We start from the raw sequence: 26506 nt of genomic DNA, 5'->3' as shown, positions 1-26506 counted from the left end.
CCAGGTGGTCACACACAGATTCTACTCCATGGTTGAATGGGTGAACAGACCAGTGTCTGTGTTGACGGCCTGACGTCATAGTCAACAAAGACTCTGATTGGCTTTCGTCATGCGAAACAGTCGCAGGGATTCAATATTTTCATCTCTTGCGGATGTGCGGATTTGCGTAAAAGCGGCAGCGTGCTCGCACGTTGAACGCACTTGACATGCGGATCGCACCGCACTGCCGCAGAAGAAAGATTTTGCGGCGCAAAATGTTTGCAAGGCCAGATTACATACAAAGCCAACGAGAAGACACGTTAAGAAGCGGATTCTTCTCCTGTTGGTCAGCTTGGTTTGATTCGCTCTGCAAGAGAGTTGGCCGTGGCATTCAGGCTCCCATTTTTCTGTGACATTCGTCATTCGCTTGAGTTGAAAATATTGAACTCCTGCGAATGTTTTGTGTGACACGCAGGCGCGAAAGCCAGTCAGAGTCCTTGTTGTCAATGACGGCAGGCCGTCAATGTAGACACCGGTCTTTTCACCCATTTCAGCATGGAGGAGAAAATAATCGTGTATGACCACCCAGAGCTTCACGACATGGCCAGTTTTTTTTTTACTGTGACCGCACCAGGAAGGATTTTGCGAAACTCCTGAAAAAAAAAGCAGTGAAACTCACCCAGTTGGATGTGTCACTGGTTAACCTGGTGAATCCAGGAATGCAGAAAATCTGCTAATATTTGCTCTATTTGAGAAATTCAACCATTTTCTGAAAGCTAAGGCGTTGCTCTTTACATTTTACTCAAAGGTTACGGAAACGTTAAAGATGCCGCTTTGATTTGACAAAATTGTCCCACACGAGGAAAAGAGAAAGAGGAGCAAAGTCCAAGAGGGAGAAAAATTAAAAAAGACCTAATACTGGTGAATTTAATTGAAAAGGAATTCTCTCCTGGATGACAAAAAACTCCAGAAGGTTGAACGCAGAGGCAGTGGGAGGAAGTGAGGCTGTTTAGGGCGGGACATCGAGACGTTTCTAAGAAACTCTAGATATCAGCTTTAAAGTAAGTTTTGAGTTTCTTGTCATAGTTTTAATTTCTAGGAGGAGATGTTTCTCATTGTTTTAATGATTGAGAGATTTTAAGAAGGTTCATATGACATTTTTCAGGGACAGATTGTTATAATGCATAATAAAGGGGATTGACTTGATTTTTTAAGCCTTTGTTATAAAGAGAAAAAAATATTTTTAAACCTTGTGAACAATAACAACTTATTTATCTATTATATTTTCCTTTAATGTTACAAGGTAGATTGAAGAAAACGTTGAGTATTTTGAGGTTCTCCCGAATTTCCTCTTTTTTGGAAATCAAGTAATGGTCACCCTAGTTAAAAGCTGTTGCTTTGTGATGGAGAACACTTGAAGCTGTGTGACAGATGGCAGTGAGGTGTGCCGTTCTATCCACCTGTGTCTGATTGCTCCGCCCCTCGCCGCTCCACACCTTCCTCTCCTCCATTTTTGTTCCGTTGCGTTCCCCGCTGTGACAGTCTGGTACTGCATGGCCGGGGCTGTATGGTACAGCAGAATCCCTGAACTGTAACAGAACATGTTACATTCACATACGGGGACCAGAAGAAAGCAACCATAAGTGTGGAAGAAACCAGTAAAACTGGAACCACATTGTTCCCTAATTTATCCTTAATAAATGTGAATGAAATACAGTTTATTTGGTGTTTATTATGTTTTGAATGCTTATTGCGTCTTATCCCGTCTCTTCTTATCTCTACTCTTATCTCTCACCTCACCTCGTCTCATCTTGTCTCAACTCATTTTTATCACATCTCATTTCATTTTGTCACATTTTGTCATGTCTAATCTCTTTTTATCTCTTAGTCTCATTACAAGTTTTCTTATCTTGCCTCAACTCTTATTATACCTTATATAATCTGGTGAGAATCTCTTATCACGTCTTGCCTCATCTTGTCTCTTTTTGTATCATCTCCTTTAGTCTTGTTTCTTCTATTTCCATCTCATCTTTCTTATCTCGTCTTGTCTAACCTAATCTGTTATCTCGTCTTGTTTTATATTGTCACAACTCGTCTTGTCTAGTCTCATCTCATTGTATCTCTCATTTTATCTTGTTTCATCTGCATTTATCACACCTCATCTTGTCTTGTCTCATTTAATCTAAACTCATCTCCATGTCAACTCGTCTCATCATTTATTGCTTGTTTCACTTCTTATCTTTTCTCGTCTCATCTTGTCTTGTGGTCTCATGTCTTGTTTTTTTTTGTTTCTTTTCTTAACTTTTCTCTCACCTTGTCTCAACTCGTCTTATCACATCTCATCTTGTACTGTCTCATTTAATCTAATCTCATCTCCATGTCATCTTGTTTAGTCTTATCTTGTGTTGTATCAACTCACCTTATTACTTATATCTCATTTTCTCTCATCTCATCTTGTCTCATCTCGTCTTGTCTGATCTCACCTGGTCTTAATCTCTTATCATGTCTTGCCTCATCTTGGCTCATCTCATTTTAGTCCATCTTGTCTCATTTTATTTTCTTTAGTCTCATTTCCTCCAATTCCATTTAATCTTTTCTCATTTTTTCCCATCTCGTCTTGTCTAATATTATCTGTTATCTCATCTTGTCTTGTATTATCTTGTCTCATCTCATCTTGTTATCTTGTCTTGTCTCATCTCATCTCCATGTCATCTTGTCTCATGTTGTTTTGTCTTATCCTGTGTGGTCTCATCTCATCTTATTGCTTGTCTCACATTGTCTTGTCTCATCTCATCTCGTCTTGTCTATATTTCATTTCTTGTTTCTTTTCTCATCTTGTCTCACATTTTTTGTCTCAACTCGTCTTATCACATTTCATCTTGTCTCATTTCATATAATCTCATCTCCATGTTATCTTGTCTCATCTCGTTTTGTCTTATCTTGTGTTGTCTCATCTCATCTTATTGTTTACAGGTATATCTCATGTTGTCTTATATCTTCTCTCATCTCATCTTGTCTTATTTTGTCTTGTGTTATCTTGTCTTTTCTCAACTCATCTTATCACACCTCATCTTGTCTTGTCTCATTTTATCTAATCTTATCTCTATGTCACCTTGTCCCCTCTCTTTTTGTCTGATCTTTTGTTGTCCTGTGTTGTCTCATCTCATCTTAATACTTATCTCATCTTGTCTTGTCTTTTCTGATCTATCTCAGACTGCTTAAGAGCAAGTATTTTGTTTAAAGCATCTGGATCTGAACTTTATCGTGTTCTACTGATTATTCTTTCCCTGTTTCCCTCAACATTAAACCAGTGGTCCCCAACCCTCGGTCCATGGACAATTTGTTAAAGGGCCATAAAGAAAGAATTCTTAGTATTTAATTTACGGGTTTTTTAGTGCGAGGCTCACACTAAGATTAGGGAGAGCTGTGTTTTTTTTTTCACCTGTGAGGGTCGCCGTTTTCCCGCTGAACGTCTGTACGTCGCCGAAGGTTGAAGGTTGTGAAGGAAGTAGGTTGAACCCAAAGCTGTCCCGGAACGCCCCAGACAAGAAGTTCCTCCCCTGCACACGGTGCAAAGGCGTGAGGTGTTCAGAGCGCACAACGCGATGGATCTTCCTGTCGGTCATCCCACCCAGCATCCAGCTGAAACACACACACGCACACACACACTCTACATAAACTGACCAAAAATTCCACAGACAGTCGTGTTCAAACCATGACTCAGCGATTTCACTTAGGAAACCTCCTCAGTTTGAACTTCAGCTAGGGTGACCATAGGTCCAGCTTAATTTAAAAGACCGTAACTCCACTAATATTAATATTTATATCTAAATTCCAGCACTTTCTGAAAGCTAATGAGTTATTATGGTAATTTTTCTCTCACATGACAAAATCATTAAAGATGCCGCGTTGTTTTGATGAAATCGTCACACACGAGGAAAAGAGAAGAGAGACTAAAGTCCAAGATGGATTGAAAGAGACCAAATACTGGTGGATTTAATTTAAAAAATCAGCAGGAAGTTCCTCCTGGATGATAAAACCTCCATGGAGGTTCATAGGGATTTGAAAACGAAGGAGCCACTGGGATAAAGTTAGAATGTAGGAAGTTAAGGTATAGTTTCCATCATCTGGTCTTGACCTCATCACTTCGAACCTCCCCATAAAGCTCAGTCAGCATGGGACCATGTGATGCAAACTTTCACAGTTATTTATTGAAGTGTATATTCAATGATTATCAACTGTTCTGTAAGCCTTGAGTTTTTTTGTTTTTTGTTTTTGTTTTTTTAATTTAATGACATTTCTCATTGTTTAAATGATTGAGAGACTTTAAGAAGGTTTTTATGAAAAAATTCAAGGACAGATTGTTTTAAAGCATAATGAAGGTGATTGACTTGAAAAGAAAAAAGTTATTTATCTACTATATTGTGTTTTGCCGTCACAAGGTAGATTAATAAAAAAACGTTGAGTACTTTGAGTATGAAGAGGTCGACCCAAGTGTCTTCTTTTTTGGAAATCAAACTATGGTCACGCTAACTTCGGCACTTCTTCTTCCGCATGTTTTTTGTGTCTCAGTTGGAGACTCTTTGGTGGCCTTAAAGTGGTTTCTTTTGTCTTCTTGGAGCAACACTTTTACTTAAAGAAGAGAAGCTCAAAGTCTGCTTCATATTTGTGGTCTGATTTACATTGGGTTGAATACGTGCACATGATGTGTGCAGCACATGTACCAGCTGGATTCCGTCCCTCTCTGCACGCACATGTACAACACAGAGACATTCTTTGGTAAAGCCATCCTCACATTAAAACAAGCATTAACAATCATTCTGAGCCAATCAGCAGCCAAGGAAGGCTTTGGCGTCCTCGACCGGCCAATGTTGTTACAACAGGTTTGACCAAACAGAACAGAGGACTCAGCTTTTACTTTTGCTTTTATGGACTTGCTTTTATGTGTCAAACTCAAGGCCGGGGGACCAAATATGGCCCTTTGGAACATCCAATACGGCCTGCAGGGTCAAGTAAAAATGACTGAGAAAAATGACCTAATAATTTAGATGTGGCTATACAGTATCAGTAGTAGGGTGGCAAAAGGGAGTGAAATATCTGGCAGACTTCCATGGGAACTTAAGCTCAGGAATTTATACAATATTAAAAAATAGAAACTTTTCATGTGGATTATTTATTGAAATTAACCAGATATTGGGTGTAATTTAATATTATTTTATCATATCCAAACATAAATATTGGTATCCAGGCAAAATGACAAACAGAACATTTCAACACATTTATAACAATAATTCGAGTAGAGTTTCATTGAATTTGTCACAAATTCAATGAAACTTTACAATATTTGCAGGGGTTTAAAGCTTGCTTGTATAACATTGTTGGAACAAACCAGTCGGTATTTTTTTCAAAATCCTGCTGAAATTATTTGACAAATTGTTCCCAAAATGAATTGATATTGTCACTACCTTCCACCTATATTCTACACACACATGCTTTTATATCATTTATACATGGAAATGCAAAGTAGCACTTATGTTGAAATTGTTCAATTCCCCACCTCTGCGAATGTAAAAACTCAGTCACTTTTTCACAGCTGATATATTTTGAACATTTAGCTTATACTTTGCTCACAGTTAGTTCATTTTTCTTTCATTTGAGACGTAAAATCATGTAAAACTGCATGTTTTATATCATTGTTAAAAATGTGTACACATGAAAAATACATCTGAAGGTTAAATCAAAATGTAAATGTTAATTCTAAATCTAAATGTTTAATCTAGATCTAAAGTTAAAATGTAAATTTAAATGTTAAGTTTATATCTAAATCTAAATGTTAAATGTAAATGTAAAAGTTAAATTTATATCTAAATGTAAATGTTAAATCAGTCGCCAAGAGTAAATCTAAATGTTTAGAAATTATGCAAAGTGGGCAGGTCAGTGCCAGGTTGTGTCAATCACGAGGCCCCGCCCACACCACCAACTACGGCTCAGTGAGTGAGGAGAGGGGAAGAGCGTGACATTGTGGGGTCATTACAAACTGACAAACTCAAAGGGAATGTGTGGAACTGCCCTCACAAAGTTTGACAGACTTAGATTTGCTGAGAGTAAAAGGAGGGGTATGTCAACTCACTTTTGCCAGCCAGTGATGAAGACACCGAGGATGCAAAAGACCTTGGAGGGTGGGGTGTGTGGAGTGTGGGCGGGGCCTCGTGATTGACAGGTGCTGACCGGACCACTTTGTATAAATTCTGAACTTTATTTAACATTTAGATTTAAATTTACCATTTAGATCTACATATAACATTTAGATTTAACATATATATTTAACTTTTAAATTTAGATGTAACATTTACATTTAGATTTATTTTTCACCAGTACACATTTTTAACAATGATATGGAACAGTGTTTCTCAAATGGCACCCTAAATGAGAGAAAAATACCCATTAATAACAGAGAAACATACAAAATGACACAAAAAACACACACAAAATGAACTGAAAATACAAGAGTCAGTCTTTGTCACACCAGGCAGGAGATGGCAGTAAATGATAAAAACAATAGAAATAAATCCTTTCAGGAGGCATTAAATACTGTTTCAATCTACTTATTTACAAAATGAGATTCTTTAAAATGTGTCATCACTCATTTATTCCATCATTATGCTCAATAAAGCAAAATGTTCTAGTTGTCGGGGGTACTTAAATTCAGAAATAAAAGAAAGGGGGCACTTGAGCCAGAAAAGTATATATAATTAAAATAAGATATATAACATGCTGTTTTACATGAATTTGACTCAAATGAAAGAAAAAGTTGCTAAATGTTCAAAAATGTGTTGATTGTGAAACAGTGACCGAGTTTTTGTATTCAGCACCCCATAGCTGCGCAGGATTTTTTTTTCAAAACCAGAAGGTGATTTACCAGTCGTCAGTACTTCACTGAAAGTGAAATGAAAAAAGCTGTATTATGGGGACTGAACAGGGACTAAATGCTCACTTCAATGTCACACATTTCTGTGGGTTTTTCCCTGCAAACCTCAGTCCTGCTGTGTAGCTTTGTGGTTTCTCTCACAGACTGAGCACCAGGGGTGGACTGGCCATCTGGCAGACCAAGCATCGCCTCGGTGGGCTGTTGACCCTAAGTGGGCCGGTCCGGTATGTGTTTTCTTTGATGAGTGGAGGCAAACATAGTAACAGGTGGCCAAAAATGGTTTAAAAAGAGAGAAAAGTGACTAAAATGGGCCAAAAGCAGTCAAGGGTGGCCAATAAATGGGCAAATAAAGAGGAACCAGGTGTATGAAATGGCAAATGGCAGCTTTAATCAGCAAAATGTGGCAAACAATAATGGAAAAGGGCAAAACGTGGCAAACATTAGTCAAAAGGGCAAAAATGGGGAACAAAAAGAGGCAAAATGTAGGGAAACAAGTGGTATTTATTGGGCAAATGGTAGCTTATTTGACAGAAATGTGTCCAAAATTGGATAAAAGTATCAAAAATAACTTGTAAAAATGGACAAAAAATAGAAAAAAAGGGAAATTTATTGGCAAAAGGTAGCTTAAGTCTGAGAAAAGTGTCAGAACTTTTTGAAAAGGGGCAAAAATTATACATAGGAAGTTACAAAATGGTCATAGGCAATAGGTAAAAAGAGGTTAAAAAGTTTCCCCCTTTAAGGTTTTCTGGGGACATAGTAATGCAAATTAGGACATAAAGGGCCACATGTTGAGCATCATTGACTTAATAATGTAGTGGGCTGTCTGGTAATGTAGTGATAATGTAGTGGGCTGTCTGGTAATGTAGTGATAATGTAGTGGGCTGTATGGTAATGTGGTGATAATGTAGTGGGCTGTATGGACACAAAATGCCAGGGCTGACTTTTTGTCCCAGTCCACCCCTGCTGAGCACTGCATTAGCATCAGGTGTCTTTATAACTCCTAATCCAACTCAGACGACTCTGAGGAGGTTATTTTACTGGAACCAAGTGGGTAAAGTTTATTAAAGGCGTTTTAATGGCTTTAATGTCTTAACGAGTGCATTTTGAGTGACTGCGGCTCCAAACTTGACTAGTTCACATGAGAACGTTAAATGAAAACATGATTCTTCACGACATAATGTAGAAGAAAAACCACATTTGAGAAATGTGACGCACACGTGGTTTGCACAGTGAGCTGCACGCTCCAGGCTACACACACCATGTGAAAATGTGGAACAGCAGAGAAAAGTCCACATTTGACATGTTTTCATAGAAAACCGTCTCCACTGCCCTGTGGAGCAGATGTTTGCTGTTTCTCCTGATTATGTGTGACGCTGAGGACATGCAAATAACAAGAGAGTGTTTGGAAGCAGCAGCAGAACAAACTCACCTGGTCATCATCACTATTATTATAACAGGTGACATGTCAGAAGAAAGACTCATTGCAAGGATTTGAAACACTGCCATATAAATACTGTACATGTCAGCATTAGAATAATAACTTACAATCAAATATTACAATTAATTTTGTTATAGTTATTTTTTGTTGTTTTGTATTATTTCTCTCATTTTGTGTATTTTTTATTGTCATTTTGTGTATTTTTTATTGTCATTTTTCATATTGTTTTGTATATTATTCTGTTTTTTGGTTGTATTTTTGGAATTATTTGTGTATTTTTGTTATATTTTTGTGTAATTTTATATATTTTTGTCATTCTGTGTTTTCAAAACGTTTTTTGTGTAATTTTACACATTGTTTTGTAAATTAGTCTGATATTTGGTTGTATTTTGAAGTCATTTTGGGTAATTTTCTGTAATTTGGTATGTTTTGTTGAGTCGTTTTTCCTTTCTTTTTTTCACTTTGTCTAATGTCTGCACATGCTGTCAAAGGTCAACACTACAAGAAGTGCAATCTTTTAAAGACAGCAAAACATGTTTTGTTATTGCAATTAAATAAATTAATTTATTTTATTGCATAATTGTGACCATCACCAGCCCTCCCTACGGAAGGGTAAGAAATTATTTATTATAGGGAGGATATATAAAGAAAGAGCAGTGTTTCACCTGGGTGATGGGGAAAAGAACAGGGGTGAGGGAGTGTGTGTTGTAGTTGTGCATATTGTGCTTATTGTGTTGTGTAATTAGTTCAGCCAGTCTGGTGGCATGTGTGAAGCTTAGGTTTAATGGTGGTGGCTGTGGACAGAGGGAAGGAGTGAGTGTTTATACCTAAAACAGGTACAGTATTTGGGATCAACGTTTTATTCCACAGCCCAAGACATGCCAGTGCACCCATGACCTATTTTTGGCACAAAGAAATGCTTCTGCGAACCAAAGCGCTGCCCCGGGCCCAAGATCCAGTCAGGCCAGCAGAAAGAGTGGGGGCCAAAGAGCCCCAGGCCACCCCCCCCATGACCGAGCAGCCCCCTCAGACGCCCCCGAGATTCCAAGCCGAAAGGCAGCCACCACCCCCCGCATACACACCCGAGAAAGCCCCAAAAAGCCGAGGACCCAGCGCACCCCTTCACCCACCCCAAGGCTCGCCGCCAACTAACCCCCACCCCCACCCATGCCCCAGCACTAAACCCCCCGAAGGGAGGGCCCAGAGGGCCCCCACGCTCAAGATCCCAGCGGAGGAGCAAAGGCCCACACCCAGCAGACGGCCAGAGCTGCGCCAAACAGGCAGCCAGCGGGTGCCCGCCAGCGAGCTAAGGCTCACCCAAGGATGACGGCCACATCCTCAGATGCCCGGGGGACACCAAGGGGGACGCTGCCCGCCCAGCTCAAGCCACGAGGCGATGCCCCCCACCAGAGCATGACTGACGGATGGCCGCCACCGCGAGAAGGAGGCACGCCAACGGCCAGCAGACAGACCCACCAGATGATCACAACGACCCCACCCATAGGAACACCGTGCGCAACCCCTCAGCAAACAGCATAATCCTGCCATGCAACACCGCCCCAACCCCGGCACAGTCCCCATTATCTCCCCAGCTCGCCCACCCCCCACACCGGCCGCCCCGGGCCCGCACACCGCAGGGATTGCCCCAATGCAACCAGGAGATGAGACAAGCACCAAGCCATACCCTAAGGGAAGAGGCACCCCCACGCCCTGCAAGGCTGACACCGCCCGGAGAGGCCCGTGAAGAGAGCACCCAGCAACACTCCCCCAGAATGGGTTTTGTGTAAATTTCCATGTTGTTTTGTATATTATTCTATTATTTGGTTGTATTTTTGGAGTAATTTTGTGTTTTTTTTGTCATCTTTTTGTGTATTTTTCTGTAATTTTGTATGTTTTTGTAGTAATTCTCATTTTCGTTTTATGTGTTGATTTGTGTGTTTACTTTTGGGGTTTGCACACAAATAGACTGGGGGCCACATGCCTCCAGTTGTTCATGTCTGATTTACAGTATACTCTGAATTGTATTTGTCTTTGTGTGACAAAGATTGTTGAAAAAAGACTCAATGTTTGCTATCAGACGTTAGAGCAGCAACCACAAAGGTCACTAAATGCCGTTTGGTTCTGTGTATTTTGGAATTGTGTTCATGGGGTAAGGCATCAATAAGTAATACACTTCAGCCTTAACCATTATGTATAGACATTATTTTTTTTTCTTTTTTTCTTTTCTGTGTAAAGCCTTGTTTTAACGACTGAACAAAAAATAAACTAAACTAATTGAAATGACGCCTTAAAAGCACTTTACTTGCTGGTGTACTACTTCAACTGGTGATCATGATAATTGGTGGCACAATAATGCTGTCTCTCAATGTTTGTATTAATCTAAGCCACTTGTTCTGTCTAAACACAATAAAAACACACTTCAGATGCTAAGGCTGTGTTTGGATTTTGAGTTTTATTCCCGTATCTGTCACAAGATAACATGATCACTAATGAAACCATAACCCCAAATGGTCCAAACACTCAATCATCCTCCTTACAGGTGAAAGACGAGGGGACGCATTTGATGACTGTGTGCATTGGTTCACACCATTTGTTGAGAAGAGTCTAACTGCAGCCGCGGAACTGTACAAACCATGCTTCGTACAAACCACGCCCCCTACAAAATGCACCCTACTAATCCCCCTGAGCCAATACCTGGACATGAGCCTTTTCACTAACATCAACGCCTCCAATTTTCTGGAAAATTTGGGGAACTTTGCAATACTTACCTTCCTTTTTTACAAACCCTAACCGCTTCTGCCTCCACTTCCTGGCTAAATTTGAGGTTATACTAAAAAAGTGCTTCACCGGCCACCGTCGCACATGTGGGCGTGGTTTGTAGTAGGGGGCACAGTTGGAGGGGCATCACTTGTCATGTACCCACGGCTGCAGCTGGGTATTATTGGAAAAATTGCTTGCGTGGATGTGGTTTGTAGTAGGGGGCGTGGTTGTAGGGGCATCGCTTGTACTGTACCTGTACTGTACTGCAGCTGGGTATTATTGCATTTGTTCGGCGTGCACACACCCAAGAGGCGGGACTATAACAAGTTAATAACACAAAGCACGTCCAAAAAGAAGAAATTAACCGAGAGAATAAATGATCTCATCATGTCCTTAACGAAGAACGAGAGGTGTGTGTGTGTGTGTCTCTTACCTATACTCTCTCTGTTTCCCAGGAGCCAAACGGTCCCATCCGTAGTGTTTCTGTGAATGCTGCTGTGCTCTGTTTGTGGTTGGCAGGCAGAGGAGTCATAGTAACAAGTCCCTGCTGTGATTCTCTACGTGGTTACCATGGTTACCGTGTTGACATATGGAGAGCTATGAGTTTAAAACAACTGATGCACCGACATGGATCAGAGTCTCTCCTGTTCACTGTCACAGACGTATAAAGAGTTGATATATTCCTGTCCTCTGTTACTGATATATAAAGGTTAGACAGGTCCTTACTTTCATTCAGACATATAAAGAATAGATCTGTTCCTGTCCTTTGTTACAGGTGTTTAAAGGATAGCTCTGTTCCTGTCCTTTCTTACTGATGTATAAAGAATAGATCTGTTCCTGTTCTTTCCAACGGACATATAAATAATAGATCTGCTCATGTCCTTTCTTACAGACGTATGAAGAATAGATCTGTTCCTGTTTTTTGTCAAATGCGTGAAAAGAATAGATCTACTTATGTCCTTTCTTACTGATATGTAAAACATTGATCTGTTCCTGTCCTCTGTCACATACTGTATACACAATTCCTGATTGCTGCTATGTATTTTTGTAATTATTCAATATGTTTTTTTTATTTTTTGTAGTTTGTGTCTCTTTAGACTTTTTTTTTTGTTTATTCTTGTCATTTTATTGGTCACATTATTTATTGTATTTTTCAGGATTTTAGTCACTTCCTTTTTGTTGTTGGAGCAACTATTAAAGCAACTTGAATCCTTGACTAATGTCTTAGAGCTAGTGTTACAGAGCAGCTGATCACACTCACTGTCTGCGGTGTAGCTTCTCTATTTCATTTGGGTCGTTTGATGAGAAAACATCTCCAGCAGCAGCAAACTGATACCAGGAGATCAGAGGTCAGAGTTGCTGGACTGAAACCCACAGCAGTCAACAAACACTAAAATGCAGTGATTTGTGGAGAACAAGAAGAGAGACGAGCGCCAAAGCCAACAACACAAAGTGTCTGAGGGGCAGAGGAGTGATGAGCTCTGCTTTGTTTGAGTTAGAGTTTGACACACATTAAAGAACAACAAATAATGTGAGGGATAATAAGCAGAGCTGAATGTAACGGATTACCAGTACTCACAGCTAGTGACTCCTGGCCTCTCAGCCTGCCCTTCCTTCCTCTCAACACACCTGATTCAAATCAGTAATGAGGTGGAGATGAAGGAGGAGCTGTTATAAAAGAGCTGAGAAGACCAGAGGGTTATTCCATAGAGCAGGTTATGTTCAAACTCTGAGTATGTTCAGGCTGAAATGAGGGAAACTGAGTATCTCATTCCTAAACGCGAGGTATGTTCTTCTCTGAGTATGTTACCATGGCAACATTGTCCGTGAACTAAACCTGGTCGCTGGCAGGTTTTATCAAAGAAACCCTGGGTTTCTACCTTGCTCCGCCCACCTGAACACCGTTTCTGAACACTTTAACGAACCTTAACACTCTTCTCTGAAACACATTAGTAACATCACACACCACAGACGTGCTCACATCATTACTAATGTTGTGTTGCTTCACATTTTTTTTTTTTTTTGTGCAAACTGTAGTTTAATTTATAACATTGTGAATGTAGGTTGAGGTTGATCTGCATTAAAACATCTACTGACGTCTGTAGTAAAGTTCACTGAATATAAACCTGTGGATAATATAAAGGAGGAGATGATAATTTAAATGAATACACTTTTAAGGCTCGATTGTTGTTTTATATTGTTATACAGTTAAGTCTGTAGATCATGCATCTTTGAAGATATGATGGCACAGTGAGTTGTGATGCTGCGTGTGGAAGCAGAGGGTTGCGGGTTCGTGTCCCGCTTCAGTGCTTTTTTTATGACATTTTTTAGGACTTTGTAATGACTCTGGCGACAATATTACATTAAAAGTCAATATAAATGATGTGATATCAAGCAGCAGTCACTGTCTTAATATCCAGTGTAATGGGAGTGCCACGTCTCCTCAGACACATTTTATTCATATTATTCTCAGCTCGTCACGTCACTGAAGTAATAAAGTGATGAAGTGACCAAAAAGTGTGACTAATTACGGGTGATTTAAGCCACTATAGTCATTGAAGACTGAACACACCTTTAGAACAGGCTCATATTCCTTAAACACCGGTTTATTTCACCCATTACGGTGAATAAATCACTATTTTCCGGGTGGTTGCCATGGCAGCTCGACTCATTTTCAATCCATTGATGATGGCTTTTTACTGCGCGCGTGCACGTAAGTAACCCAAGGTTTACATACTCAGGGTTGATTGACCCACTTCATACCAGCTGTAATGGAATCCGATACCCAGAGTTTCCCATCGTGGGGTATGTTGACCCAGAGTTTATGGATAGACTCAGAGTTTGTTAACCCTCCTTCATGGAATACCCCAGCAGTAGACATGTGGGCGAGGTCCTCAGCGCCCCACTCAACCATTTGTACGTTTTTATTTTAGTTTGGACTGGAGATTTCTGGTAGTCCTGTTTTCATTTTTATGTAGATTTAGTGTTTTGTACTTTTTGTAATTTAAAGGGTGAACGCTGGGTGTGACAGCCCTGTATAAAGTTGGCCCACTGTCCTCCCTGCTTTTGTTTAGTTTGGCCAGGGTCTCCACTTCCTTTTGTTTCATTTTGTTGCTACTTTTAATGAATTTGTCAATAAATACTTTAATAATTGATACTTTTGTATGGCGTCCTGTTTATGTTGCAGCCCCTCAAGCCTTTTGGTATTACACCCTAGAGGGGGCCGTAACACATTATTGAGTTGCTTTTATGGGTACTTGCATTTTTCTAAATCAGTCATTTTACTTGTACTTAAGCACGTTTTAAAAGTAGTAAAGTCATTCATTACATTTCTACACCCAACTATTACCGAGTAAATTATCATATTTTGTTTTAAAAGGACCAACGGACATTGTGAAACTACAAAAAGTCATTCAAATTCATCACATCATTGTCGACCAATCAGATTAAACGTAATGCACGGTACCAAAACAGCATTGAACGGAGGTTATCTCAAGAGAAGTTTTTTTTAATTCTGAATTGAATTCATTTGTGATATTTTATTTTAAAAATTCAAAAGTTATTACCAAAAATAAGCATGGGGTGAAAGTAACTAGATAGATAAAGACTTTGTTAATCCCAAAGGAAATTGTGCAGTAGTCTGATGCTCACATTCACACAAACAGAGCAGGATCGACAGAATTAAGAAGTTAAACACATAAAAAAGCAATAAATACATAACGGTCCAAGAGAAGTTAAGGCACTGCAAGACAATGTTCAAGACATTTCCCTCTCTCCTCCTCCCTGAAGTGGGTCTGATTGCACGAGGGACACATTCGTTTTTCAGTCTGTCCTTGGAGCATGCCAGAGAGAGGAGTCTGGAGCTCACGCCGCTTCTCTGGCAGGAGAAGACAGAGTTAAGGGGGTGGCTCTGATTGGACAGGATTGCCCTGATCTTGGAGAGCGCCCTCTGCTCCACCACGTTCTCCACTGAATCCAGGCCCAGTCCAACCACCGAACCCACCTTGTTAATGAGTCGGTTCAGCCTCCGAGTGTCCCTTTGCCTTGTACTGCCCCCCCAACAAACAACAACTTAAAAAAGGACACTGGACACAATGGACTGATAAAACATGTACAGTAACTTAGAACAGACCCTGAACGAAGCCAGCCGTCTACAGGTGCTTTCACACCGATCGCGACTGAAGTGACTGATGCAACTCCATTACATTAAAATCAATGTAAATTAAGCGACCTCAAGTTATCCCCCCTAAAGCGATGTGACGTGTAATTTGTGAGCGACGAGGTTGCACTCGACCTCGTTGCTCAAAAGTTGAACTTTTTAAGTGACTTGAAGCCACAAATCCCCCTTCCTTCACTGTCTGTAGAGCGGAGGCTGCAGCGGTGGCCTGTACGGTAACTTTTGTACTAGTAACTTTTACTTTGAGTACTATTTAATTGAGTTAATGTATGAATTACTTGTACTTGAGTACAATTTCAATCAAGTAACAGTACTTCTACTCTTTACCTTTTATTATTAAGTTGCCCCACCCCTTTACCCTTTGACGCTGCTCAACCAGTGCAGTTACGTGCTAAGCTAACCAAAACATGAGGTACTGATTGCTAGTATGGACGACAGCAAAAACATAGATATAAACACGGAAATTGACCACATAAAATGAAAAAGTACAACATTAATGCACAAAAAAACATCAAAAACACACAAGATGACTACACAGACACACAAAGCACAACAATACAGATTCGTATTCCTTCTCCCACACCTAGTGGGATACACAATATGTTCAGAAGGAATGTGAAACGGCCGCTCCACAGACTGTCAGAGAAGGCCCTGAAATACGTTTCTCATCTTTCCAGTTAAACAGCTGCGTTAATGTGCCTTCATGGAGGATTTGGATCAGGTTTGTAGGTTCAGTCTCTGCTCCACCTTATGCTGCTGAGACGAACGCCTGTGGGGAAAATTCGCTCGCACGACGTGAAACACGGGACATCGTCAGCAATAACTCAAACGCCAAGAAATGAATGTGTTTTAATGGAGCGTGTCACTGTCTGTACGCAGGTGAGCATCTGTGCTGTGATTCACGGTGACATCAGAAGGGCGATGGGTTGCTGTGTGATGATGATGATGAACAGGTGGGCGGAGTCTCAGAGGTCACAGCTGAGGACGATCTGCAGTGTTCCTCACACTGAGACGAGACAAGAACATTAGTTTTCCTCAATGTCCACAGGAAGGTTCCAGTGTGTGTGTGCAGGAGCACATCTATGTGTGTGTGTGTGTGTGTTTGTTCCTTAAATGTGTATTTCTATGGACGTGTGATAGTTTGTGTGCATGCGTGTGTGTGTGGGAATTTGTGCAATTGTTTCTCTGTGTGCAAATGTACACGTGTGTGTGTGTGTTAATGTGTCTCTGCAGCCGTGTGTCTGTGGGTGTTTGCATGATTTTGTGTTTGTCTAAGTGTGTGTGCTTATGTGGATGCACATAACATGTGAGTGTGTGCATGTTTGCGTGTGTGTTTGTTCCTTTGCAAATATGTGTGTGTGTGATTCTGTGGAAATGTGAATGTTCGTGCACACCTAAATATGTTTGTGTGACTGTGTTGAGATAAAGTTTGTGTGCACGCATACACCAGGCACGGTGCCAGAATTTTTTCTCTCCCGGTGCTGAGGGGGTGGGAGATTGATATGCGGGGGTGCTGATAATTAAAAAAAAAAAAAAAAGATGTTACTTTTATAACGAGTTTCTCATTTTTTGTACAATAAATGAAGTTGTGCAATACAGAATGTTAGATTTAAATGTAGTTTTAACTGAATTTGGTCAAACATTATTTTACAAATTAGTGAAGCATAACACAAGTGACCACAAAGCAATGGCAACAAAAAAAATAATGAGCAAAATTTACCTGACAGCCACTCTTTTGCCTGCTAATAATCAGACAGTAAATCTAAAATGCAAAACGTCAGGGTAGAACTAAAGGCACGCACACACTGTGCGAATTTTGGCCCATTTAGAGCCGATTTTCAACTCGTGAGTCTATATTGCGGGATCGTGCGAGTCTCTGCTAGATCGTGCATCGTGTAGTATACATGGGGTCACAAGAAGTAATTAACACCTCACGACCAGATCCCGATCAGCAATCGTAGGTCGTAAGGAAATCAAACATGCTTGAAATCCAGTCGCTCCTCTTGAGGGTATCTCACAGTTGAAGCAGTGCCACGGACCGGCTTACCGTAAACGCTCGCACTGCGCATGCACGAACACCGCAGGACCACTGTAAAATTGACGGACTGTACTGCCCACGTCTGTCCATCCAGCTCCTGGTCCATCACATCACCATCTTTTCTTTTTTAAAGCTCCTTTTGCTGAAATTTGCGAGTGTCTCTCCACTTCCGGGTTTTTCTTCTTTGTCTGTTTTAATGGCGACGCTTCTTCTAATGATTTTGTGTTTGTCTACGTGTGTGTGCTTATGTGGACGCACATAACATGTGAGTGTGTGCATGTTCGTGTGTGTGTCTGTGTGCACATCTATGTATGCGTGAGTTTGTTCCTTTGCAAATATATGCGTGTGTGATTCTGTGGACATGTGAATGTTTGTGCACACCCAAGTATGTTTGTGTGACTGTTGAGATAGTTTGTGTGCACGCGTGTGTGTGCGTCAATTTGTGCAGTTGTTTCTCTGTGTGCACTCATACACCTGTGTGTGTGTTTGCCCAAATGTGTCGTTTTTCGTGTGTGTTAATTAACATATGTATGTGTGCGTGTCTGCTTGTTGTGTATGTGTACTCTGCCAGTGTGTGTGTGTGCGTGTGTATTTATATTGTATGTTTTTGTGTGCATATGTATTCACATGCATGTTTGATTGTGCGCACATCCAATTTCGGGCACGTTTGTTTATGTCTGTGCTGCTACATTTCTGCTTGTGAATCTAGATAGATTGGCCAGGCCTAGAGGTGACTAAATATTAACCTAAAGAGCAGCTTTGGAGTTTTGTCACAACTTTTTCTGAGCAGATTCTCTGAACGTAAACAGAAATGATTTTTCTCACCACAGAAATGAAGCATTGGTTTGAAGCAGCACGGCTCCTGTTATTGTAAGACAGTTTTTAGATTCCAAATGAAAGGTTTCAAGGTTTCACGTCACAGTCACTGACCACACAGACACACACACGCACACGCGCACGCGCACACGCACACACACTAAAGGCCACATAAAGGGAAGGACAGACACACAGACTCACACAGCCAACCACACACACAAGCCGGACCACAGCTTTTTTTTTTTTTTATTAAAAACCCTGTAGTTTCTTCTTCTTCTTTTTTTTTTTTTTTTAAACTTTTTTTCTATAATTCATTGATCAATTAACCCTTGAACCCCAACACATGGACACAAAAAATGATTCTTCAGGTTTCCTTCTACCACACTTGGAAATACACACAACATGTTTGTAAGGAATAAGAAACGGCTGCTGCAGAAAACGGCCTGAAAGACATGGAGAAGTTTTTTAGATTTATAAAAAAATATTTTCATGGCAAATACTTTTATTCAAGACATCTTTTATTTCAGTGTTTACCCATTTCTGTCATTTTCAAGTTGGTTTACTCATTTCCGTTTCATAGATTAATCATGACTTATTCATTTCAAAGTTTCTAATTAATTAGATTTTTTTTTTTTTTAGATCTATTCTCACCACTAATTTCTATGTTTCAGATGATTTACAAAAGCTGGGAGGGTTATACGCTGAAATCACACCAGATAACGCCGCAAGAAATTTGACATGTTTGTTTGTTGCACTTGTTAGACACAGTCACCCAATTTACAGGAAAAACACCAGAAATGTGAAATATGGTCCCAGAACATAGAAGTGAGGGTTTAGTCTGCATCAGAAATATATCTACATTTGGTTTTCTGCAAAATTTTGTCCCACTGGAATTCATATTTGGAGATGTGACACAAGATTTGTAACAACATTATGAGCAAAATGTGACATTTTCATCCATTCGCTACTCTTGTCAGACATTCAGTCGGTCTTTATTTTTAGGTGAAAACCAGTGTGTAAATGTGTGATTTTTGTGTATGCGTATAGTTATCCTGTGTTTTTGTCATCTTTTTTTGCATTTTTCTCTCATTTTGTGTATTTTTCAGTCAGTTTGCGTATTTAATTTTTGGTTTACACAACATTAAATCAAAGGCAACATCTTGCCCATAATTCTGGTCTAAATGAATCCAAAGACACTCCAACTCCTGTTTACAGTTACACAGATTTGAAGTTATCTTGCATTAAGTGCATGGTAGGTAATTTACGTGTCAATACAGAGCTTGATTTTTAATAATTTTTTTTCCCTCTCTTTTTACAAATGTAGCCTAAAATCTTTGAAATGTACTTATTAGAAGATCTATGGCTAACAAAATGCATTATTTTGCACCACATGTGTTTTATTAACTTTTAAAATGGGACTATTTACAGTTTTAGAGCCTGTGTTTCGCCATAAATTAAATGGTTGATGATGTCACACTGCCTGTAAACATCCCATTGTTTTCTATTGAAGGGAAGCATTCAACCTGCTTTTTAGATCATTTAGCAGCTGTTTCAGTCAAAATGACAACTTGTGCTGCTTTTGGTTGCTCTAAACAAACAGGAAAAGATAAAGATGTTGATGTAACCCTCTTTTGTTTACCGAAAGAGGATAAATAACTGTTGTGATCCCCGCCAAAAAAGTATTTGACCGCAGGGGGTGACAGTTCTAACTCTAGGGTTTTGTAGTAGACAATGAAGCAGAGAAGATAGACTCTCCTAAGGCACGTTAAAGGCTGGGATACACTGTGCAATTTTTTGAATTGTTGTTCTCAGGTCCAGCTCAAACTGTGCAACAATGTGCAGAGCCCGAATGTGCGTAGCTCACATTGCATGTTCTCATTCTGTACGTACATACATGACACGTCGGGGTCTTGTTTCCAGAAATGCAACGTGCAAATTAGAAGAACTCTGAAGTGTCGCCATTAAAACAGAAGAAGAAGAACCTGGAAGTGGAGAGACACTCGCAAATCTCAGCAAAGAGCTTTAAAATAGACGGTGATGTGATGGACCAGGAGCTGGATGGACAGACGTGGGCAGTACAGTCCGTCAATTTTACAGCGGTCCTACGGTGTTCGTGCATGCGCAGTGTGAGCGTTTACGGTAAGCTGGTCCGTGACACGGCTTCATCTGTGATACCCTCACGAGGAGCACACGAGGAGTCAGTCTCTGCACATTGTCGCACAGTTTGAGCTGGAGCTGAGAAGAACAATTCAAAAAATCCCTAGTTGTTTTATAGGAGAAGAATGTGTTCCTTGTTTTTTCTGCGTGTTTGGACAGGCAGGCAAGATTGCTGGGTCGAGAGTTTACCTTTCGATTTCTCAGGTATGTTTTAACGCTCCGTATGTAGAAAAACTGCGCTCACATGAAGCGAAGGTGACAAGTAGCGTGACAAAAACGGGCAAACATTTGTGGAGGCTCCTTGGGAGACGTGCTCTTGGTCTTTATTTTCTACGGGAACTCTTTTTTTTCTTCTTAATTATCCATTGCATTGGACTGCTAGTAAACGCTAAAATGATACGTGAAAAAGACTCTTCCACCCCTCCCATCCTCTATCACACACACACAGTAGTATATGTTAATCAATGGGTCCCATTTAATGGGGTACAAGCAGGGATTTAATTGGAACAGAACTTTTTAATGTTTTTTAACTCAATAAATTAATAATAAAAATATTTTATAATATTAAATAAAATGCTCAAGGAGCTTAACTGGGGCTACACAAATTCCTGACGGGGCTATAGCGCCCCCTAGCTCTGGTGTAGCACCGTCCCTGCCTTATGACCATACGACTGCTGATTGGGAGCATTTTGTGAGGTGTTCATCGCTTCTCGTGACCCAAAGCATACTACATGATGCACGACACACGATCTAGCAGAGACTCGCACGATCCCAAAAACAGACGCAGTAGTCAAAAATCGGCTCAAAATGGGCCAAAATTCGCACAGCGTATGCCTGCCGTTACTTTTCATCAAACAGTGCACTGAAATGCTCAGGTGTGTGACCCCAAGACCCCAAGAATGTCTTGGAGAAAAAAAAGTTACTGATTCAAATCATGTTTTTTTTTTTTTTTATTATTATTTTTCAAAAAACATTACACACAATATCAAACAACTGTATTTTAAACTGAAACTCTTGTTGATTGTCACTTTGTGCACTAATCCTGGATACTCTGTATTCTTACCATAACAAACATGATCAAAAACTAAATCAAGAAAAAAAGTCTCTGGGGTCGCCAGAAATTTCATTTATTAAAATGGAGTCACGACCCGAAAAAGGTTTGGAACCACAGCTTTGGGATATATCCATCCAAATGACACGAAAACATTCAAAAACATTGTGAGAAAGTGACCTCTGCAGAATTAACAGAGTCCTGATTTATTTATAAGGTCAGCTCTGTAGAGAGAGGCTCGGCAGGGAAATGTGTGCTTGTGTCTTAAACTGTACGAGATGCCAAAGAAAACCTCCACACATGCACACACACACACACATGCACACGCTCGCGCACACACACGCCTCCAGCTTTGTTGATTTAGTCCCTCAGAGCAAAATAAAAAAGTCCAGGAATGCTTTTTTTTCAGTCACTGACCATCGGAGCAGCAAACAAACATAAGCTGCTCAGTAGGGATGTAACGATTAATCGTAAGGCAGTTAAAAATTGATTCATAGGTACCACGGTTGACATCGATGCTCTGAAAATTGAATCGCAGTACTTTTTTTAAACAGCAGAGGGCGCTATATAATAATCCTTCCAGAAGCGGCCGTGACGGGCGGAATCTGCTACTATTTTCTTTCTGGCCACCAATTACTGTTAAACATGCTCATAAATGATTCTTTACTCCTTTAGCACCGAAAGAATATCTGTAATATTACGTGAATATCTGTAAAAGTCACGTTTTTCTATTAGCTCTGCCTGCTAGCATAGCTTCTCTTCTTCTTTGGTGGAATAACTGCATGCCAACCAACCACTGGGTTACCAGCGCCTTCTGCTGGTCTAAACAAATATCTGACGTAAATACAGTAAAATGACTGTTTTTTTTTTTTTTTAAAGTCTAATCGTTAAGGCACAAAATACATTTTCAGTTGCACTTTTAAAAAGAAAAAGAACTATTATGCAGTTTTGAATTGTTTACTATAGAACCAGAATTTAAATTAATAGGTTTCTTCTTCATTTGTATTATTCCTTTATTTATTTCATTCAAGATTTATTTTTAGTTAAAATGCATCATTTTGAGTAGTTTATCAAGGGATTCTTTTGAAAATGAAAAATAAAAGGAAAATAGTATAGTATTTTCCCCAAAAAAATAAAGGAATATTTTTCAGTCATTTGTCAACGTTCCCATTTTGTAAAATAAATCTTGAGAAAATTGTATCGTGAACCCAGTGTCGTGAATCGAATCGTATCGGGAGTTGAGTGAATCTTTACATCCCTACTGCTCAGCATTGCTGGGCGCCATTTAGCAGCATTATCATTTTAGGGGGGGACACCTACAAACATGGTGCTGTCAGTGTTAATAACATAAGCCACAGCCTCATTTATTCTCTGGTCTTTGGTGAGAGCAGACGTGTTTTCCTTTGCTCCGATAACACGACCTTGGCTACAGCTGGCTACAGCTGAACAGCCTGAACAGCCTGAAAAACTGGGCCCAAGACTGAAGGAAAATGGTGAAAAAAGCGCAGGGAGGCCCTTCAGAACCCAATTCGGGTTTGGAAGAGGTCAAGGAGATGATACGCGAGGGTCTACAAAACCTATCTGCCGAGATAAAGTCGTTGGAAAAGACGCTGGAAAACTCACTGGAAAGACTACAAAGCGAAACAAAGGTACCGAAAGAAAAGAATGAAAGAAATGCTGAAGAGATAAAAATGTTGAACGCGAGGGTTGAACAGCTGGAACAAAAGGAAAGAGAGAAAGATGTCATCATCACAGGCCTAAAGATAAAACCCAGGAGTGACGAAGAAACAAAATCGATTGAACAACAGGTCATTGACTACCTGAAGTCGAAGGACATTGTCCTGAACCCTGACAACATCAACTCCTGCCATCTCCTGCCAAAGAAAAGTGATAACAGAGCTGTAAAAATAACCTTCACGAATATAAAATTCAAAGGAGAAATAATAAAGCAAGGAAACAAACTCAAGGGAACGAAGGTGTACATCAATGAAAACCTGACGAAACAAAATGCAAGCATTGCATGGAAAGCACGCCAAATAAAAAAAGAAGGAAAGATTATGAAGACGTGGTCAAAAAACTGCAGGATTTACATCAAGGAAGAAGAGGACGGAAAACCAGTTCTCATCAAAACGATGGACAATTTGGGAAAATACGAAGGATCCACCTAAACAACAACATTACTGATGGTAATCATGGATATGGACCCAGATCTATATAAACACTGGAAACAAAACTCAGACTGTGATTATTTTACGGAGACCGAATTAAATGTGGAAACCAAGAGTAAAAAAGGTCTGTCATTTATTCATTTCAATTGCTAGGTGGTGGGGTGATTAAGGATTACATTAAATTTAAATTCAAAGTGTTTATTGTCATATGTGCAGTTAGAAACACGTTTTTTTTATATACAATGAAATTACTACCTTGCTTATGAACTAAGATATAATAATGTGTTTATACAAGTTAAATCTAACAGTGGAAAATACAACACTGCCAATAGAACTAACAACAGCAGTTAGAAACACGCTTATGAACTAAGATATATTACATTAAAATACTACTTTGCTTGTGAACTGGGATGTGGTGATGTGTTTATACAAGTTGGATCGGATCCCATCATCAGACAGTGGAGGATACAACACTGCCAATAGAACTAACAACAGCTGGATTACCCTTGATGTAGAGACAAAACAAGGTGACATTGTGGATGAAAAGGGAAGAACCTTCCAAACACCTTCGAAAGAGGAACTATTCTTGAACTGGAGGAATGCTAACAACGTCTGGCAGGGAACAAGGCCAACAAAAACAAAGATAGAGGACAACACTGACTACAGATGGACGTTCAGAAGAAATCAAGAATGTTTTGACCAGAGAGACATGTAAACCCATGTAAATCTGCGATGGTAAAACAGGGGACGGGACCCGGATAAGCAAACTGCTTCTCTCGTCTCCTTTTTCGGCATGTACAAAAAATGTAAAAAAAAAAAAAAAAAAAAAAAAAAAAAGTGAATGTAACCATGTCGGAAATAAACTGAATAAATAAATAAAAAATAAATAAATTTATGAATAAAAAATGGTGGTGTCGTGATCCTAGTATGTTTTCTTTGTCTTTAATACTTTCAGTCAATCTGTGTTTATTCATCCGTGTAGTTTTTGGTTTCCTATAGTTCATGTTTAGATCTTTGTTTAGATCCTTGTGCGTTTCAGCTATTCCTGCTTGTGTGTTCACTCCCAGGCTGTGTTTGAAATCACATAGTAACATACTATACAAACACACTCAATGAGTGTATACTGTCTATGTTACGGGTCCCAAGGATGAAGGACCACAATAGCAAATAAAAGTACCTGTATAATGCAGGTGAAACAGAGAAGTCAGGACACGATCTGTGCTCACAGCTCTCCAGAATACTTCTGATTTAATGACATGCATCATCACAATCACATGACCACTACATATTTCCTTAGTCCAGTTTCCTGATTTTACACACATTTTGCTCATTATATAATTTCCCATAACTCACATTTATCATCTCTCATCACTCAAGATACAATTCAGTTTTAACCAATAAACATTACTGTTTATAAATAACCCATTCTGTACATACAGTGCATATACTTTGTTTCAGGATAACCTATTTATCATCATTTACTACATAAGTTCACAGTTTTCATGCATTTTGGCATGTAATAAACCTTTTGCCTCTCTCAAGGGGCTGGACTTAAGGATTAATGTTTGTGATATGTATTATTATTAATGTCAACAAAACAGAACTGTAAAACATAAGACATACTATGTAACTGCTATACTGTTAACTAGGTGGAACGGGCGTCTATTCTGAGCCAAAATGGCGGCTGCTGCTAAACTTTGCCTGTCTGGTTTGAGCCAAAATGCGGGTGCCGATTGAACTTTGCCTGTCTGGTTTGAGCCAAAATGGCGGCTGCCGATTGAACTTTTAGTCTTTAAAACTACACATAACTCGGCTAAACATGCTCTAAGCTTCACTTAACACCTCCAGTGATAACAATGTATACTTATACTCTACATTCTGTAGTGCTTGGAACATTTACTGACCTGTATAATGCAGATGAAACAGAGAAGTCAGGGGACGATCTGTGCTCACAGCTCAGGGGACAGACAGACAGGGGAAAGCGCCACCCCTTTACCTGTCCCTAGAGGAACTAGTTCCCGCACAGAAGTTCCACTCCTCATTACTTTTGATGGAATTATAGTAAAAGCACCCAAATGTTCACAATAAAAAAACTATAAATAAAAATATACCAAAGCTATGGATATTTCAGCTCTTACACATAAATTGTGGCTGACCGATTTTTGGGAGTGCCACATCTACTATATATTTACGGTAGTTTCAGAGATTTTCGAAGACGCAATCTTCCGGTTAACTTCAAAATAAGAGCCCTACTTATTACATAGTGTTGACAAAGGAATGGAAGACAGGAAGAGATGCTTTTGTTTTGAAAATGGGATGTTTGATTTTTAGCTTGAAACCGGTCCCAGGAACAGTTTACGTTCCGCTCGCAATGCATCATGGGACGGTTGAGTATAATGATAGTAATAATAACAATAATTAGGGATGCACCGATTATTCGGTGGCCAAATGTATTCGGCAGAATATTGCAAAAAAAGCCACATTCAGCTTTAACATTCAAACACTTAATATGTCATTGATGTGCATTATTTTTTCACTGTGCATACTTCAAAAATGTCCCCATGTAGTACACATATGGGTATTTCTTGCGTACTCAATCTTTACATACTATCTAATGTGAGCACTACATACTCAGACTTGAGTAATACGTTAGGATGTGATTTCGAACACAACCACAGTCTTGTCAGTGATTAGGCTCCTCCTGTTTGGCCCTCAGGTGTGCTGAATTTCCTGAATAGCTCCCTCATTATTTAGCTGAGTGTTGGACACAGAATGTTTGCCGTGGCAACGCCGGTCCCCTTTGAGTGAAGTCAGGCTTTGTTCTCTGTATTTTTCTATATTTTGTTCTTTCTTATTTTGACTTTCTGGATGGTTAATAAACTGGTCATAGAACACTAGTTCTACCTGCTGCCTCTCTGCATCAGGTCATCCACATACACACCAGTGCCTGACACACGGTTTGCTTTGTCTCATTTGTTTTTGTTTTTTGTCAGA

General features: G+C 39.7%; 1 long non-coding RNA gene across 1 annotated transcript; it reads right to left on the bottom strand.

Annotated features, from left to right (window-relative positions):
• Positions 1 to 1452: 1452 nt before the first annotated feature.
• LOC114470400 (uncharacterized) lies at positions 1453 to 25486 on the bottom strand. The gene is made up of 3 exons (XR_003674869.1): positions 25417 to 25486; positions 3422 to 3621; positions 1453 to 1568 (listed from the first exon to the last, which is right to left on the bottom strand). It is a non-coding gene; the product is annotated as an uncharacterized LOC114470400 (long non-coding RNA).
• Between the last annotated feature and the right edge of the window lie 1020 nt (positions 25487 to 26506).

The sequence above is a fragment of the Gouania willdenowi genome, chromosome 9, assembly GCF_900634775.1.
Source record: "Gouania willdenowi chromosome 9, fGouWil2.1, whole genome shotgun sequence".
In the NCBI taxonomy this organism is placed as follows: domain Eukaryota; kingdom Metazoa; phylum Chordata; class Actinopteri; order Blenniiformes; family Gobiesocidae; genus Gouania; species Gouania willdenowi.
This window is presented reverse-complemented; position numbering and strand designations above follow the sequence as displayed.